This window comes from Amblyomma americanum, chromosome 11 (genome assembly GCF_052857255.1).
Source record: "Amblyomma americanum isolate KBUSLIRL-KWMA chromosome 11, ASM5285725v1, whole genome shotgun sequence".
NCBI classification, from domain to species: domain Eukaryota; kingdom Metazoa; phylum Arthropoda; class Arachnida; order Ixodida; family Ixodidae; genus Amblyomma; species Amblyomma americanum.
In genome coordinates this window covers 125,164,554-125,177,295 of record NC_135507.1, presented here as the reverse complement: position 1 = coordinate 125,177,295, position 12,742 = coordinate 125,164,554, and positions in this window count along the sequence as shown.

The following is a 12,742-nucleotide window of genomic DNA, read 5'->3' as shown; positions in this document are numbered from 1 at the left end:
CATAGCCAAAAAATAGATCGGCACAAAGCATGGCATTGACATAAAGCATGACTGGTACGCTTACATGTTACGCTGTGTAAGCTTTGGCTTCGGAAACATGCCGGGATCATGAGGTCGTCAGTCCACGTGATTGCTTTGCAAGGGTTGCGCGTAGCATGTTCATGCAGTTGCCATTGCAGCAATCGTGGTATTTACTGCAGATCACGCTTACATTATCGCAGTCTTCTCTAACGTCAAGTGAGACTTCCTCGCAAGCGAGACCTCTTCTGGCAACAACAGCCCAATGTTGCCCGCACGCCGCCAGATGATTGGGGTACTTTCAGAGTTCCAGTGACCTAAGAGAAGGCAAGCCTGCTGTCACATATAATAGGGGGTCTGAAATAAAAGTACGAACGAAAGAGGCTCGGGGAAGACGACGAGGATGGCGGTAAGGATGCCGTGGATAAACCGAAGACTAGAGAAGAAGTATGCAGTGAGGTGGGGTGAGATGATTGATGGAGAAGAGAAGAAGGTGACCACAAGGATGACGTGGACTAAGGCCAAGGCTATAAAAGCGCGATGGAGAGCGAGGCAGGGGGGGGGGGGGTGGAAAGAACAGAGAAGCGGAGGTTCTGGCGGGTCAGGGACGCTTCGGCTGTTACAACGCAACGCCGGCTACTGCTCCGGTGAGCTCGAGTTCTACGGCTTTGCACCGTGGACTTCCTGCAGTTCTTGAGCCCGTTCCGGGGAGTAAGCGGAGGGACTCTACCGCCTGCTACGGCCAGGGGTATCTCCAGTGCTGTTGCCATCCATACGGGTGATGTCCCCAACGCCATCATCACCGGCATTACCTCCACGGGTGCTTGGAACGAGAGCTTGTACGACGCAGCCAGCGATGCCGCTGGCGACGCCAGCCTCAGCACGTCGAACGCCACCTCGACGCCGGCTGCTGGACCCATGCAACACAGCATCCGCACCGAACAAACGTGAGCACGAACGCCGACCGCTAACTTTAGAACGCTAGTAGCAGTGTTCCCGGGTCGTGGGTATTAAGATTGTTTGTGTTTTGTGTTAGTTTTGTTAGTTTTGTGGGCTAGGGTTTGCATCACGTAGAGTATTGAATATGCAAGAAATGGCAGTCTTCTCTTTCGGTGAATCTTCCTTTGGCATTTTCCAATACCCTTTAGCCAAGTCAAATATAGAAAAAAACCTTTTGTGAGCCACCTTAGCGAACACGACGTCCGCTCTTGGTATAGTTTCGGCATCAGGTATTATGATATCATTTAGCGGACGAAAATGTACACACAGTCGGTTAGTACCATCGTGATTTTTGACAACCACGAGAGGCGCATTGTGTGCTGACCACGACCTCTCAATCACAGCGAGCTCCAGCATATCCCGCAACTAATTTTCAGTTGATTTTAGAACTTCTAGAGGTAGTGGGTATTGTTTAACGCTTATTGGCCTAACTGTAGAGAGATATAGTTTGCAACATATGACATCCGTTTTGTCCGGCACTTCCGAAAACACATCCTCCTTGCTTTGGAGTAGGGCCTTTATCTGTGATCTTCGGTCTTCATTCAAACTGGGGTTTATCAACATATTATTCCATCCTACAGTTTTCTTCCCACTGCACGTGGGCACCTCGGCAACATCGTCTGTCTCCTCTGCCACTTCCGAGCATGCTACATTGGGGCGCACTGTACGGGAACTCTTTCTTCGTACTTTTTCAACATGTTTGCATGGAAAACCTTCTCGGTGTTATTTAACAATAACTCATAATATGTCATTTTTCTTCTGCATCACAAGGTAACGGCCCTTCCATTCCATCAGTAACTTATTATGATCCGTGGGCAGCAGGATGAGCACCCTGTCGCCCGGATTCAGATTTCTGTGAGTGGCTTTCATTACGTAGTATCCCTTATAGCGTTCACATGCCCTTTCCAGGTCTTGATGTGCAAGCCTGCATGTTTCCTCCAACCTGTCCCGCAACTCAAGAACGTATGCGTACGTTGTCTTGAGATCTGACGCAATCTCTTCATTGGCCCACAGCTCCTTGAGTATTGCAAGTAGACCTCTGACGGTTCTTCCATACACCATCTCGAAGGGCGAGAAACTAAGACTCATTTGCGGCACTTCGCGGGAAGCGAAGAAAAGCACCGGGAGGTATCTATCCCAATCAGTAGGTCTCTCCTGGCACATTTTCTTGATCATAATATTGAGGGTGCCGTTGAACTGCTCTAGAAGCCCATTACACATGGGATGGAAAAGCGTTGTTAGTAACTGCCTAACTGACAAAAGGCGGTTAACCTCCTTCATTAGTTCCGAAGTGAAGTTCGAGCCCCGGTCACTCAAAATTTTCCTCGGAAACCCATTACACGAGAACATCTCCACAAGACCCTCCGCCACTTGGATAATGTCAACAGTCTTCAATGGAATATCGTCAGGATAGCGAGTGGCCACGTCAACCAGAATAAGCACATATCTATTGCATCTGGCGGATACTGGAGAGACTGACCCCACAATGTCAATAGCCACTCTTTGAAAGGGTAGGTCGATGGCTGGCATCTTGCCCAGAGGTACGGGACCAACTCTCCCCTTCGGAATCGTGGGCTGGCACATGTCACATGAGCGAACAAACCGTTTAACATCACTCTGGACAACTGGCCAGAAAAACTCCTCGGTGATCCTAGACACCGTTTTTTGAACACCCTGGTGTATGGCCATAATGGCGTCTTGTCCTAAGCGTAACACTGTGTCTCTGATATCTTTCGGTAACACCAGCTGTCGGAGCCGCTTTCCTGAGCTAAATATGCATTCCCTGTGCAATAGACTTTTTACCAGTTGATATTGGAATGACATACGACTTCTCTTTCTTTTCACTTTTTCCCCGACTCTTTCGAAGCAGGCTTTGAAGCTCGGGTCTTCTCTTTGCCTAATTGTAATTTCGCCCGGTGTTACGCTCAGACACACCGTAACGGGAGTAGAGAGCGGACGCTGCGTTGCTTGGGCTGTCGCTTGAGCTCCTGTCTCCACTGCCGACGAGAAACTGACTGCCCCATCACCCGCCTGAGCTATCGTGGGCCTTTCCTACTTTGGGTGTTCATCAACGTCGAGCATCTTCTACTCGGGATCGGGGTCTGCGACACTTCTTGCACCCGTAATGTTTCCCAAAATTAGATCATCGATCGGTTGGTCTACGCATTTTGCCACTACCTGCCCAATATAATATGGCGTGGACACTAGAATCCTGGCTTCAGGAAGGCACCTTAATTGCTATCTTCAAGAGTAACGGCCAACGCTTCGCCTGTAAGATCCTCGATCTTCACCAGGCTTCTCCGAACCAAAACTGTGTTGGCTCCGCTGTCTCTAAGCACCAATATAGTACGGTCCCCTATTTTCTCACCACCACCGGCATTGCTGCTTTCGACTTCGGTGTTCCACTCACCGCCTCATTTTCCAGCGGCGTTCGCTCTCCTTTCAGCTGTGGAACTTCAGGCGGTGTGACAAGTTCTACCCTAGAGTCGAGAACACATGCAGTTCAGTCCTGCGTTCTGTATCGGCACTCATCGAGAGTATGACCCCTCCTCTTACAACCTTGACACACAACATGTGTTTTCTGGGCAGTGCTACTAGTCCGACAGTCAACTGCGCGGTGTCCCACCTTGCCACAGAGGAAACACCGTACTGGTGCCTTAGATGCACCGCCATAGAATCTTAATTTTGTCGCATCTGTTTCTAGGACCTTCTGGGTTTCCTCCCTTGCCTTACTCATATTTCTCTGACCTTGAGCCTCGAGGAAATGGTTTTGAGTATCGGCGAACTCTTCCAATGAACACAACTTTATATCAGGAAAAGCGCTAGCGTTGAGCTGCAACATGCTAAAAATTTCGCTGTCACCAACTTGTCACGCGCCCCTTCAAAACTCCTTTCTGTGTTTGACACATCAAGCCACCTGTCGAAATATTCTTTCAGCCTACAGGAAAACTGCATAGCGGTTCCAGAATACTCAGGTTTCGCGATGCGAAATCTCTCGCGAAAACCCTCTGCCGTAAGCCTGAATCTTTGGAGGAGTGCCTTTTTGACTTTCTCGTAGTCCATGGATTCAGCTGCAGACATCCTTACATACACATTTAGCGCCTCCCCTACTAAACACATTCTCAATGCCGTAGCCCGTTCACTAGAATCCCAGCCTTTCCCCAAAGCTAGACGCTCGAACAGTTGCAGGTATAAGTCCAAATCGTCTCTTTTGTCATCAAAAGGAGCCATCAGCTTTCTTGGACCAACTCTGACCGGTCTAGGAGATTCTGTACCCGCTAAGGAACGCTGATCGATGTCCATGATATCATATCCTCCCACGACATGCGCCTGTTTCCACAAAAGAAACTCCTTCTACCGTTCTGTCCTTTTCTCCTGTTCTTCTTCCTCGCGAGCTCTTCTAGCCTCTCGCTCTTCTGCTTCGCGAGCTCTTTTCGCTTCCCGCTCTTCTGCTTCGCGAGCGTCTGCGCCTGCTTGCGCCCTTTTCTCTCTCTGCCTTTTTGCATCCTCTTCATAGAGACGCATCGCCTCTTCCTTGCTTAACCCTAGCTTGAGAGCCAGTTCCAACGTTTTTCCCTAATTCATACTTTCGGCCGTCGAGAGATCGGAAAAATCCGAGTCAAAGCAAAAAGAAAAAAGGAAATCAATCCTGCGCAGGCTCGCTACTTAACTTTGTCAAGGATCTCCCCGGAGAACACTCGGGTCGAAATAATGGACTAGGCGACAAGTGTATCCACTCAGACGCACATTTAATACACCCTACGTGACACGAACACTAGCAGACAAAGCCAACAATACTAAGACAAAACACAAAGACTATCTGCTACTAGCGGCTACTATTAGCGTTGTACTGATAACGGTCGGCGTTCGTGCTCACGTTTGTTTCGGTGCGCATGCGGCATTGCAAGGGTCCAGTAGCTGGCGTCGAGGTGGCATTCGTCGTTCTCAAGCTGGCGTCACTGGGGGTGTCGCTGGCTGCGTCATACAAGCTCCCGCTCCAAGCGCCCGTGGAGGCGATGCCGGTGATGTTGGCGTTGAGGGACACCACCAGAATGGGTGGCAACAGCGCTGGAGACACCCCTGGCCATAGCAGGTGGTAGCTTCCTCCGTTGACATCCCGGAACGGGCTCAGGAACTGCAGGAAGTCCACGGTGCGAAGCCGTAGAACGCGAGCTCACCGGAGCAGTAGCCGGCGTTGCTCAACAGGCGAAGCGTCTCTGACCCGCCGGAGCCTCCGCTTCCCTGTTGTTCACCCCCCCCCCCCCCCTGGTGCCTCGCTCTCCATCGCACTTTTATAGCCTTGGCGTTAGTCCACGCAATCCTTCTCCATCAATCACATCTTCATCTTAATTCTTCGGTTTATCTACGTTATCCCTGTCGCCATCCTCGTCGTGTTCTTCAAACCTCTTTCGTTCATACTTTTATTTCATACTCCACACTATATGTGACACCTGCAGACCTGTAGTGGGCGGATGAGAAACGAAGTTGGCAGGGATGAGGTGGACACAGGTGGCGCAGGACAGGGTTAATTGGAGGAGTGTGGAAGAGGCCTTAGTCTTGCCGCGGATGTAGTCACGTGGACGAGGATGATGACGATTACGATTATAGCAGTGGTGATGGTGCCACCCGCTCTGCTACGCTAAAGGACCATACGCAAGGACATACTACAGGCACAAAAACACTTCAATTAATCTTGAGAGTTTGCTCAGGAAGAGCAACGTGGCTCTCACAAGTCCCACCGATGGCAGCAACTGCCATATCAGGGCAGTAGCACATCGTCTAACTACTGCACCACTGCGCCAGGAACGGTATGAGGACTCCAAGGGGTCTGAATGTAATTGAGAGAATAACCAATTCCGCATACATGGCGACTAACCCATTATCGCTGTTCCAACAGCTTCCATGGATGAAAATTGGATATGAACACCAGAAGCGAATTGAAAACCGAAGTGCTAGCGCACCTGATTGCGTTTGGACTAACTACGCAAATCGACTATCATTTTTTAAACGCTATCCGATGCGATCCCACGAGCCACCATAGATCAAAGGCGTAGGTCGGTATTGGTTTGCATGCATTATTGAACATTCCACTTGCGTACAAGCGCCGTATACTCCATACGCCTCTATTTTATTTTGATTTTGTCTCAGCTCTATGTCTAACATTGTAGGCAAGTTCTTGTCTCTGCTACTTTTTTCCCTATGACACCGCTCGGCTCCGTGTAGACGATGGCGCGGAGCCAAACGTAATCAAGAACTGCATGAAATTTTCATTAAATAAGGCCTGCCGAACCATTAAGAACATTCAGCCCCCTTCCCAGTGCACGCGGTAAGACTGCGGGCCACTGAGCGATGAGTACGTGTATATCATCATCATCGGCTTTATTTGCAGCTCCCTTTATGTACAGGCTTCCCGGGTTACCCTTGTCTCTCTAAGAAACCAAGGTTTAATTCTGTCCCGGTCAGCCTGGCTAGTGCCTCTAGGCAGACGTGTGTTTCTCCGATAAGCTCAACTGTTTGCACACCGGATTACACGATCTTGATCCCCTAGTACTGCTTACCGACTTTTGCAGCACCATCTCTCTCTACTTCTATCTTTAATACTAACACTCCCTCGCTTTGTCCCATCGTTTCGTCGGCCCTGCAAGCCATCATACCTTGGAAACTACCACAGATAAGTATGTTGCCGCCTATTATTCTATAGAACCTCGCTTATATGTGCTGTCAGTTTACTTATGTCCATTTTGCTTTAGGTGGAGTGTGCTGGGAAATACAGTTTTTGTTTCTTTTTTAACTGCTCAAACGTATTAATGTTGACTTAAGTGTATGCCAAGCCTCACACGCATTGCGGTTTCTTTTAAAGCGAAAGCATTACTGGCCGTGAACTTGCGATTTATACGTGGCGGTGTTCCGAGGAGGCACATGACGTCACAATGTGCGCCTCGCCGCGGATAATTCTCGCTATCTCTCGTTGACTAGTCACTACTACGCATGCGCCACTAGTAGGACCGAGCCACAGGTGTTCCGCTGCTGCGCAGCGCTGCGCCTTTCCTCCAAATCCAACTTTAAAGTTTCAGTTTTCTGTTTCTTCTATCTCTCCCTCCTCTATCCCTTTTTTTACGGCGCGGTTGGGGTGTCGACCGAGACATGCGAGACAGTTATTGTGCTAGTTCCTTGCCTCAAAAACCAAACAAAACAAGTGAGCCGACGGCGTTCATAGAGTTCATTGGCGTTGACAACTTTGCAAAGGCAGTTCATTTTCACGAAAGGAAAGGCGCACAACCGGCTCCGTGGGTCAGTGGAGACCTAAATCTTGCTTTCATATACGTAGCGTTGTTGTCCAATAATAGTAATAATAATTGGTTTTGGGGGGAAAGGAAATGGCGCAGTATTTGTCTCATATATCGTTGGACACCTGAACCGCGCCGTAAGGGAAGGGATAAAGGAGGGAGTGAAAGAAGAAAGGAAGAAGAGGTGCCGTAGTGGAGGGCTCCGGAATAATTTCGACCACCTGGGGATCTTTAACGTGCACTGACATCGCACAGCACACGGGCGCTTTAGCGTTTTTCCTCCATAAAAACACAGCCGCCGCGGTCGGGTTCGAACCCGGGAACTCCGGATCAGTATTCGAGCGCCCTAACCACTGAGCCACCGCGGCGGGGCAACTGCAAAAGCCTGCTTTGATGGCGCTCTGAACACTGGATGGGCAGCACGCCCTCCTTTCCACACTGGGAGGCGGCGTGCAGTTAATGGTTGATCACGACAGATTGATCACCAAATGAACGCTGCGACCTAGCTATTGCTGCAGTGGAGCATGCAAGCCACAACGCTTTCAGCGCTAATGCATTCAGGCCACATTTCTCTCACCACCACCACATGTATGAAAGGACGAATGAGGCGGAGAGCGCCAGGTGGCTGCCGGAGCACACGGACGCGTCTCATGTCGGCTCCATAGTTTTCAACTCTTCCTGGACTGAAAGTGCTGCAAGCGATTCGTGAAGGTGCTGTGTACAATTTTAGTCCGCTTTTCGGTACTTCCGTGCTTTTTGTGCCTGACATGGAGTGGCATACGCTTCGCTGGGCCTCGCAGTAGGCCTAGCTAGAACCTGCCGCGCCTGGGTTAGGATAGGCTTAGCCTCACAGTGCGCACATGGCTTTACCAAACGTCGAGCCTGCCTGCAGTAGCAGGGTATACCAAGTCGGCGGGAAGCAATCTCGCCTGAAGAATTCGCCTCGGATGCCAGATGGACCAGGGCCCTCACAGCCCGTAAACTGGTGCACTCAGCACCGCTCCATGAGCCCGCCGCCTTGACCTCGTCTCTCAAGACACCGGACCGACCCGCCAGTCCGTCCCAGCCCAAGCAAGGCAAGTCTTCTCCACCAGCTGTAAAGCGTCAGGCTCCGCTACCCAAGCTACCCGCCTCAGACCTTAAAATCTTCTACCGCCCGAGTTGTGCCCTAGATCTCCGCAAACACAATGGGGGCTACATCCTATCCCTCGTAAGCACCGCCCTGAAACTCCCCATAGAGGCGGTACGTCAACAAGACGCCATACGCATAAATCCTCGAAACAACTTCACTATCAGTACCCCATCAGAGAACAGCGTAGCCTAACGCTACGTTAGGCTACAGTCTCTTCGAATCTCCAACTTGACCTACCCATTAAAGGCCTACATCGCCCAACCAGATAGCGCTATTCGAGGCGTTCTCTACAACGCTATCTACGACCAGACGCCTGAAGAGATAGTTCAAGAACTTCAGGCTTTCAACAAAAGTAGTTCGTATGACATTACGGACGCCAGACGTTTGGGCAAGACTAAGTCCATACTCGTCACTTTCGTCAACATAAAGTCAGTTCCAAAGCAACTAAGTTTTCACGGAGCCGTACATAACTGCTATTCCTTCCTGGCGAAAGCCGAGTCATGCTTTAACTGCCGGTAAGCCGGTCACAGAAGCGACGTCTGTATCCAACCCAAGCAAAATCTCTGCCAGCGCTGTGGAGAGCCTCATTCCCCAGTCGACCCACCTACGTGCGCAGCCAAATGCATCATCTGCAATGGATGCCACTTCACGGGCTCCAAGGACTGCAAGGAGCGTTTCAACCGACTGGGCGACCAAAGGCCGACACCCAAGGATGATACGATAAAGAACGCAACCCTCCGGGAATGCCGCCGCAGGCAGCGATCAAGCTCGCGAAGCCGTGCCAACTCCCGTCACCGGTCCCGGTCCCGATCCGAGTCGTTCCCACCTCTGACCAGACAGCCCACGTCTGAGAAACAAGGAAAGACAGGAGAGTCAGCATCTGACAAACAGGTGAGCTCGGGTCCGTGATCTCCTTCCGTTGTTCGCGAGAATAATCAACTTAAAGCACAGCTCGAACAGCAGAGGAAGCAAATCCAACATCCGAGTCAACAAATCGATTGCCTTAGCAAGCAACTTCAATTGCTACTACATAGAATCCCGCCAACACAGTAAATGAAAATCCCTCAAGATATGCCCTCTCTAACCCTGTAGCTGGCCCGCCGAACTCACCCACCCAAAGCACAGTTGCCAAGCGCAGAACAAAAGAAAACACTACCACTGTGGACGTCACAACGTTAGGAACCGTCATCAACGCGATCACTAATCTTGAACAGAAAATGTAAAAGAAATTCGAAGACATGACCAAAGACATGAGCACATGGACGAGCAAACTCAACAACAGAATGACGACGCTCGAGCAGAGATCTAGCGCCCACGACGCCATCGCTGCTCAGGTGCAGAGCATAATAGGCCAAGTGTTTTCCCCCACATAAATCAAACTCAACCCATCGCTTTCATACCAGTGCATGATGGCAGCAAACCACAAGGAACTTAGAGTGTGGCAGTGGAATTGCAATGGATATCGCTCCAAGCGAAGAAATCTGCAACACTACATTCAATCTCTCTCCGACACAGAAGTCCCCACAGTCATAGCACTACAGGAAACTCAAGCTCCTGTCAGATTAGTCAACTACACTCCCCACACGCCAATGAACAAACCCATTCAAAGGGTAGCAACCCCAGTTCAGAGAGTATACGCTGCTACAAATCACGCCATAGAGGTTGAAGACATAGATTGTCACCTAATAGAGCTCTTTCACAAAACTAGAAATAGCACTAGCCTATACATTCTCAACACATACAGCAGCCCGAAAGGCAAAGCAGCCCCCTCCTCGCAGCCACACGCAAAGCGCTCAATATTAGCGCTAAACAGCCGCTTATAGTGCTTGATGACTTTAATGCCAGACACGTCAGCTGGCGGTACAAATTCAACTGAAGGAAAGGAGCACAGCTTTGGACACTAATTCAGAACGAGGGGCTTACCCTCGTCAATAATCCGCAACCACATACGCGCATCGGTAACAGCGTGCAACACAACACCACTCCCGATCTCACTCACAAAGAATATCACAAAATGGCAGTGGTCGAACACGCATACCTACCTAGGCAGCGACCACTACATAATTGAAACCTCACTCTCGCTAAACTCTCACCCCCTTCATGAAAAAAAAGCTGCAGATCACAGACTGGGACAAGTTTCGGAATCTTCGGAACGACGCCCCCACCGAAATCAAACACCTTGCGAGGTGGTTGGCATAACTCACAAAGGATATCGCTACAGCGACATTTGCGATCCCGAGCAATCGCGAAGCGGAAGCTGTCGACAGTAGACTCCTTCACATGTGGGAGGCTCACTCCAGCCTGCAGAAACGATGGCTTCGTAACAAACAAAACAGATCACTTAAGTATCAACCTTGATCAAGGAAATAGAGGCACACGCGGCACAACTAACCCATCAGCAATGGGATAAGCTCTGCAACCTCATGGAGGGCAACCTGGGCCTAAGAGACACATGGAAATTTCTGTGCTGCCTCTTAGAACCCCACAACACGAAGAGCACGCGACAGCGTGATATAACGCGCCTCATTCACAGATTAGGTATGAATGATGATGTCCTGATCTAGAATCTCAAGGACAGGTACCTCACAAAAACCCCCAAATTACCCCTCCCTTCCTACTTGGGCGTAGAAAACCCCGAGCTTGCCGCGGACATAACTACGTGGGAGGTTAGAGCAGCAATGTTCAAACTTCGCACGACGTCTGCGCCAGGGGCAGGCAGGATCACAAACAAAACGATGCGAAATTTAGTCGAGAACTCCATCCAAGCCCTAACTGAACTTTTCAACATACATTGGAAGGAAGGTACTCTTCCCTCCGAGCGGACCCACGCGAGGGTCACTTTCATTCTCAAGCCCGGAAAACTGCTAGACCTGTTAAACCTCAGGCCAATCTGCCTCACCTCATGCTTGGGAAAGCTATTTGAGCACGTAATCCTAAACAGACAGCAAAATTACATGCAAACAAAAGAGCCCCTTTCCCCACACAATGCTAGGATTCCGAAGCCATCTGTCAACACCAGACGTAATGCTTCAAATCTCAGAAGAAATGCTACATCCCAGACATTGCAAACGCCCACGAGCATTGCTAGCCTTAGACCTCACTAAGGCGCTTGACAATGTCCAACACACAGCCATACTGGACGCCTTATCCAATCTAGGAGTCAGGACTTGAACACATACCTGCATAGCAGCTTCCCTACGAGACCGCACCGCGGAAATCAAACTAGGCCCTATAGAGTCCCCCTTCTTTCCTCTGGGCCGCAGGGGGACACCCAAGGGGTCAGTCTTATCTCCCCTACTTTCCAACATCCCTCTGATTCCCATGACTCGCAAACTAGAGCGCATCCTAAACCTCTCCCACTCCTTCTATGCAGACGACATTGCCTTATGGACCACCATGGGCAGTGTTGGGACTATGGAAGAAATCCTTCAAGCAGGTACGGACGCGGTAGTGGAGTGCGTAGCGTCTATAGGGCCTCGCATGATCGTCTGCTAAGTCTGAAGTCTTGGTACTCCACGTGACCCCGAACCGCAACAGGAAGGAAAACACCTCCATAAACGTCGAGGTCAATGGTCTACAAGTGCCAGGGGTTGGAAAGATGCGCATCCTAGGCATGTTCTTACAAAACAATGGGCGCAACACGGAGACCATCTACAAAGTAACAATCACGACATATCAAATCATCCAACTGGTTAGAAGTATAGCCAACAAGCACCGAAGCATGCGTGAACATTACCTGATGCGGCTGGTGCAGGCATTAGTGATTAGCCGGATGGTTTACTTCCTTCCCTACTTCTACCTCACAAAGGCATAAAAGGAGAAGGTAGATGCACTGATAAGACAGGCATACAAGTCAGCCCTAAATCTTCCACAACGAGCTCCCACCATCCATCTCCTACGCATGGGAGCACACAATATACCACAAGAACTATCTGAAGCTCATCGCACGGCTCGGATTGAGACTCTCCTCAAATACAGGTAGACACATTCTCGCCTCTCTAAAGATGCAGCCAACAGGTCCACCCCCAACAACACCCACGCCATCCCAACACACATCAAGAACAGACTCATAGTTCACCCTCTGCCCAAAAACGTACACCCAGTTCACAACCAGGCCAGACGGGGAGCTCGTGCCAAGGCTTTACACAAAGCTCATGCAAACGACAAAGACGCGGTCTACGTCGACGCGGCAGAGTACATTCACAATTAGGCCTGCGCCATCACCGTAGCATCGCATGACATCAAACAATAGCCTCTTGCTCGATTAAGGAAGCAACCTCATTTGAAGCCGAAGAAGCAGCCTTAA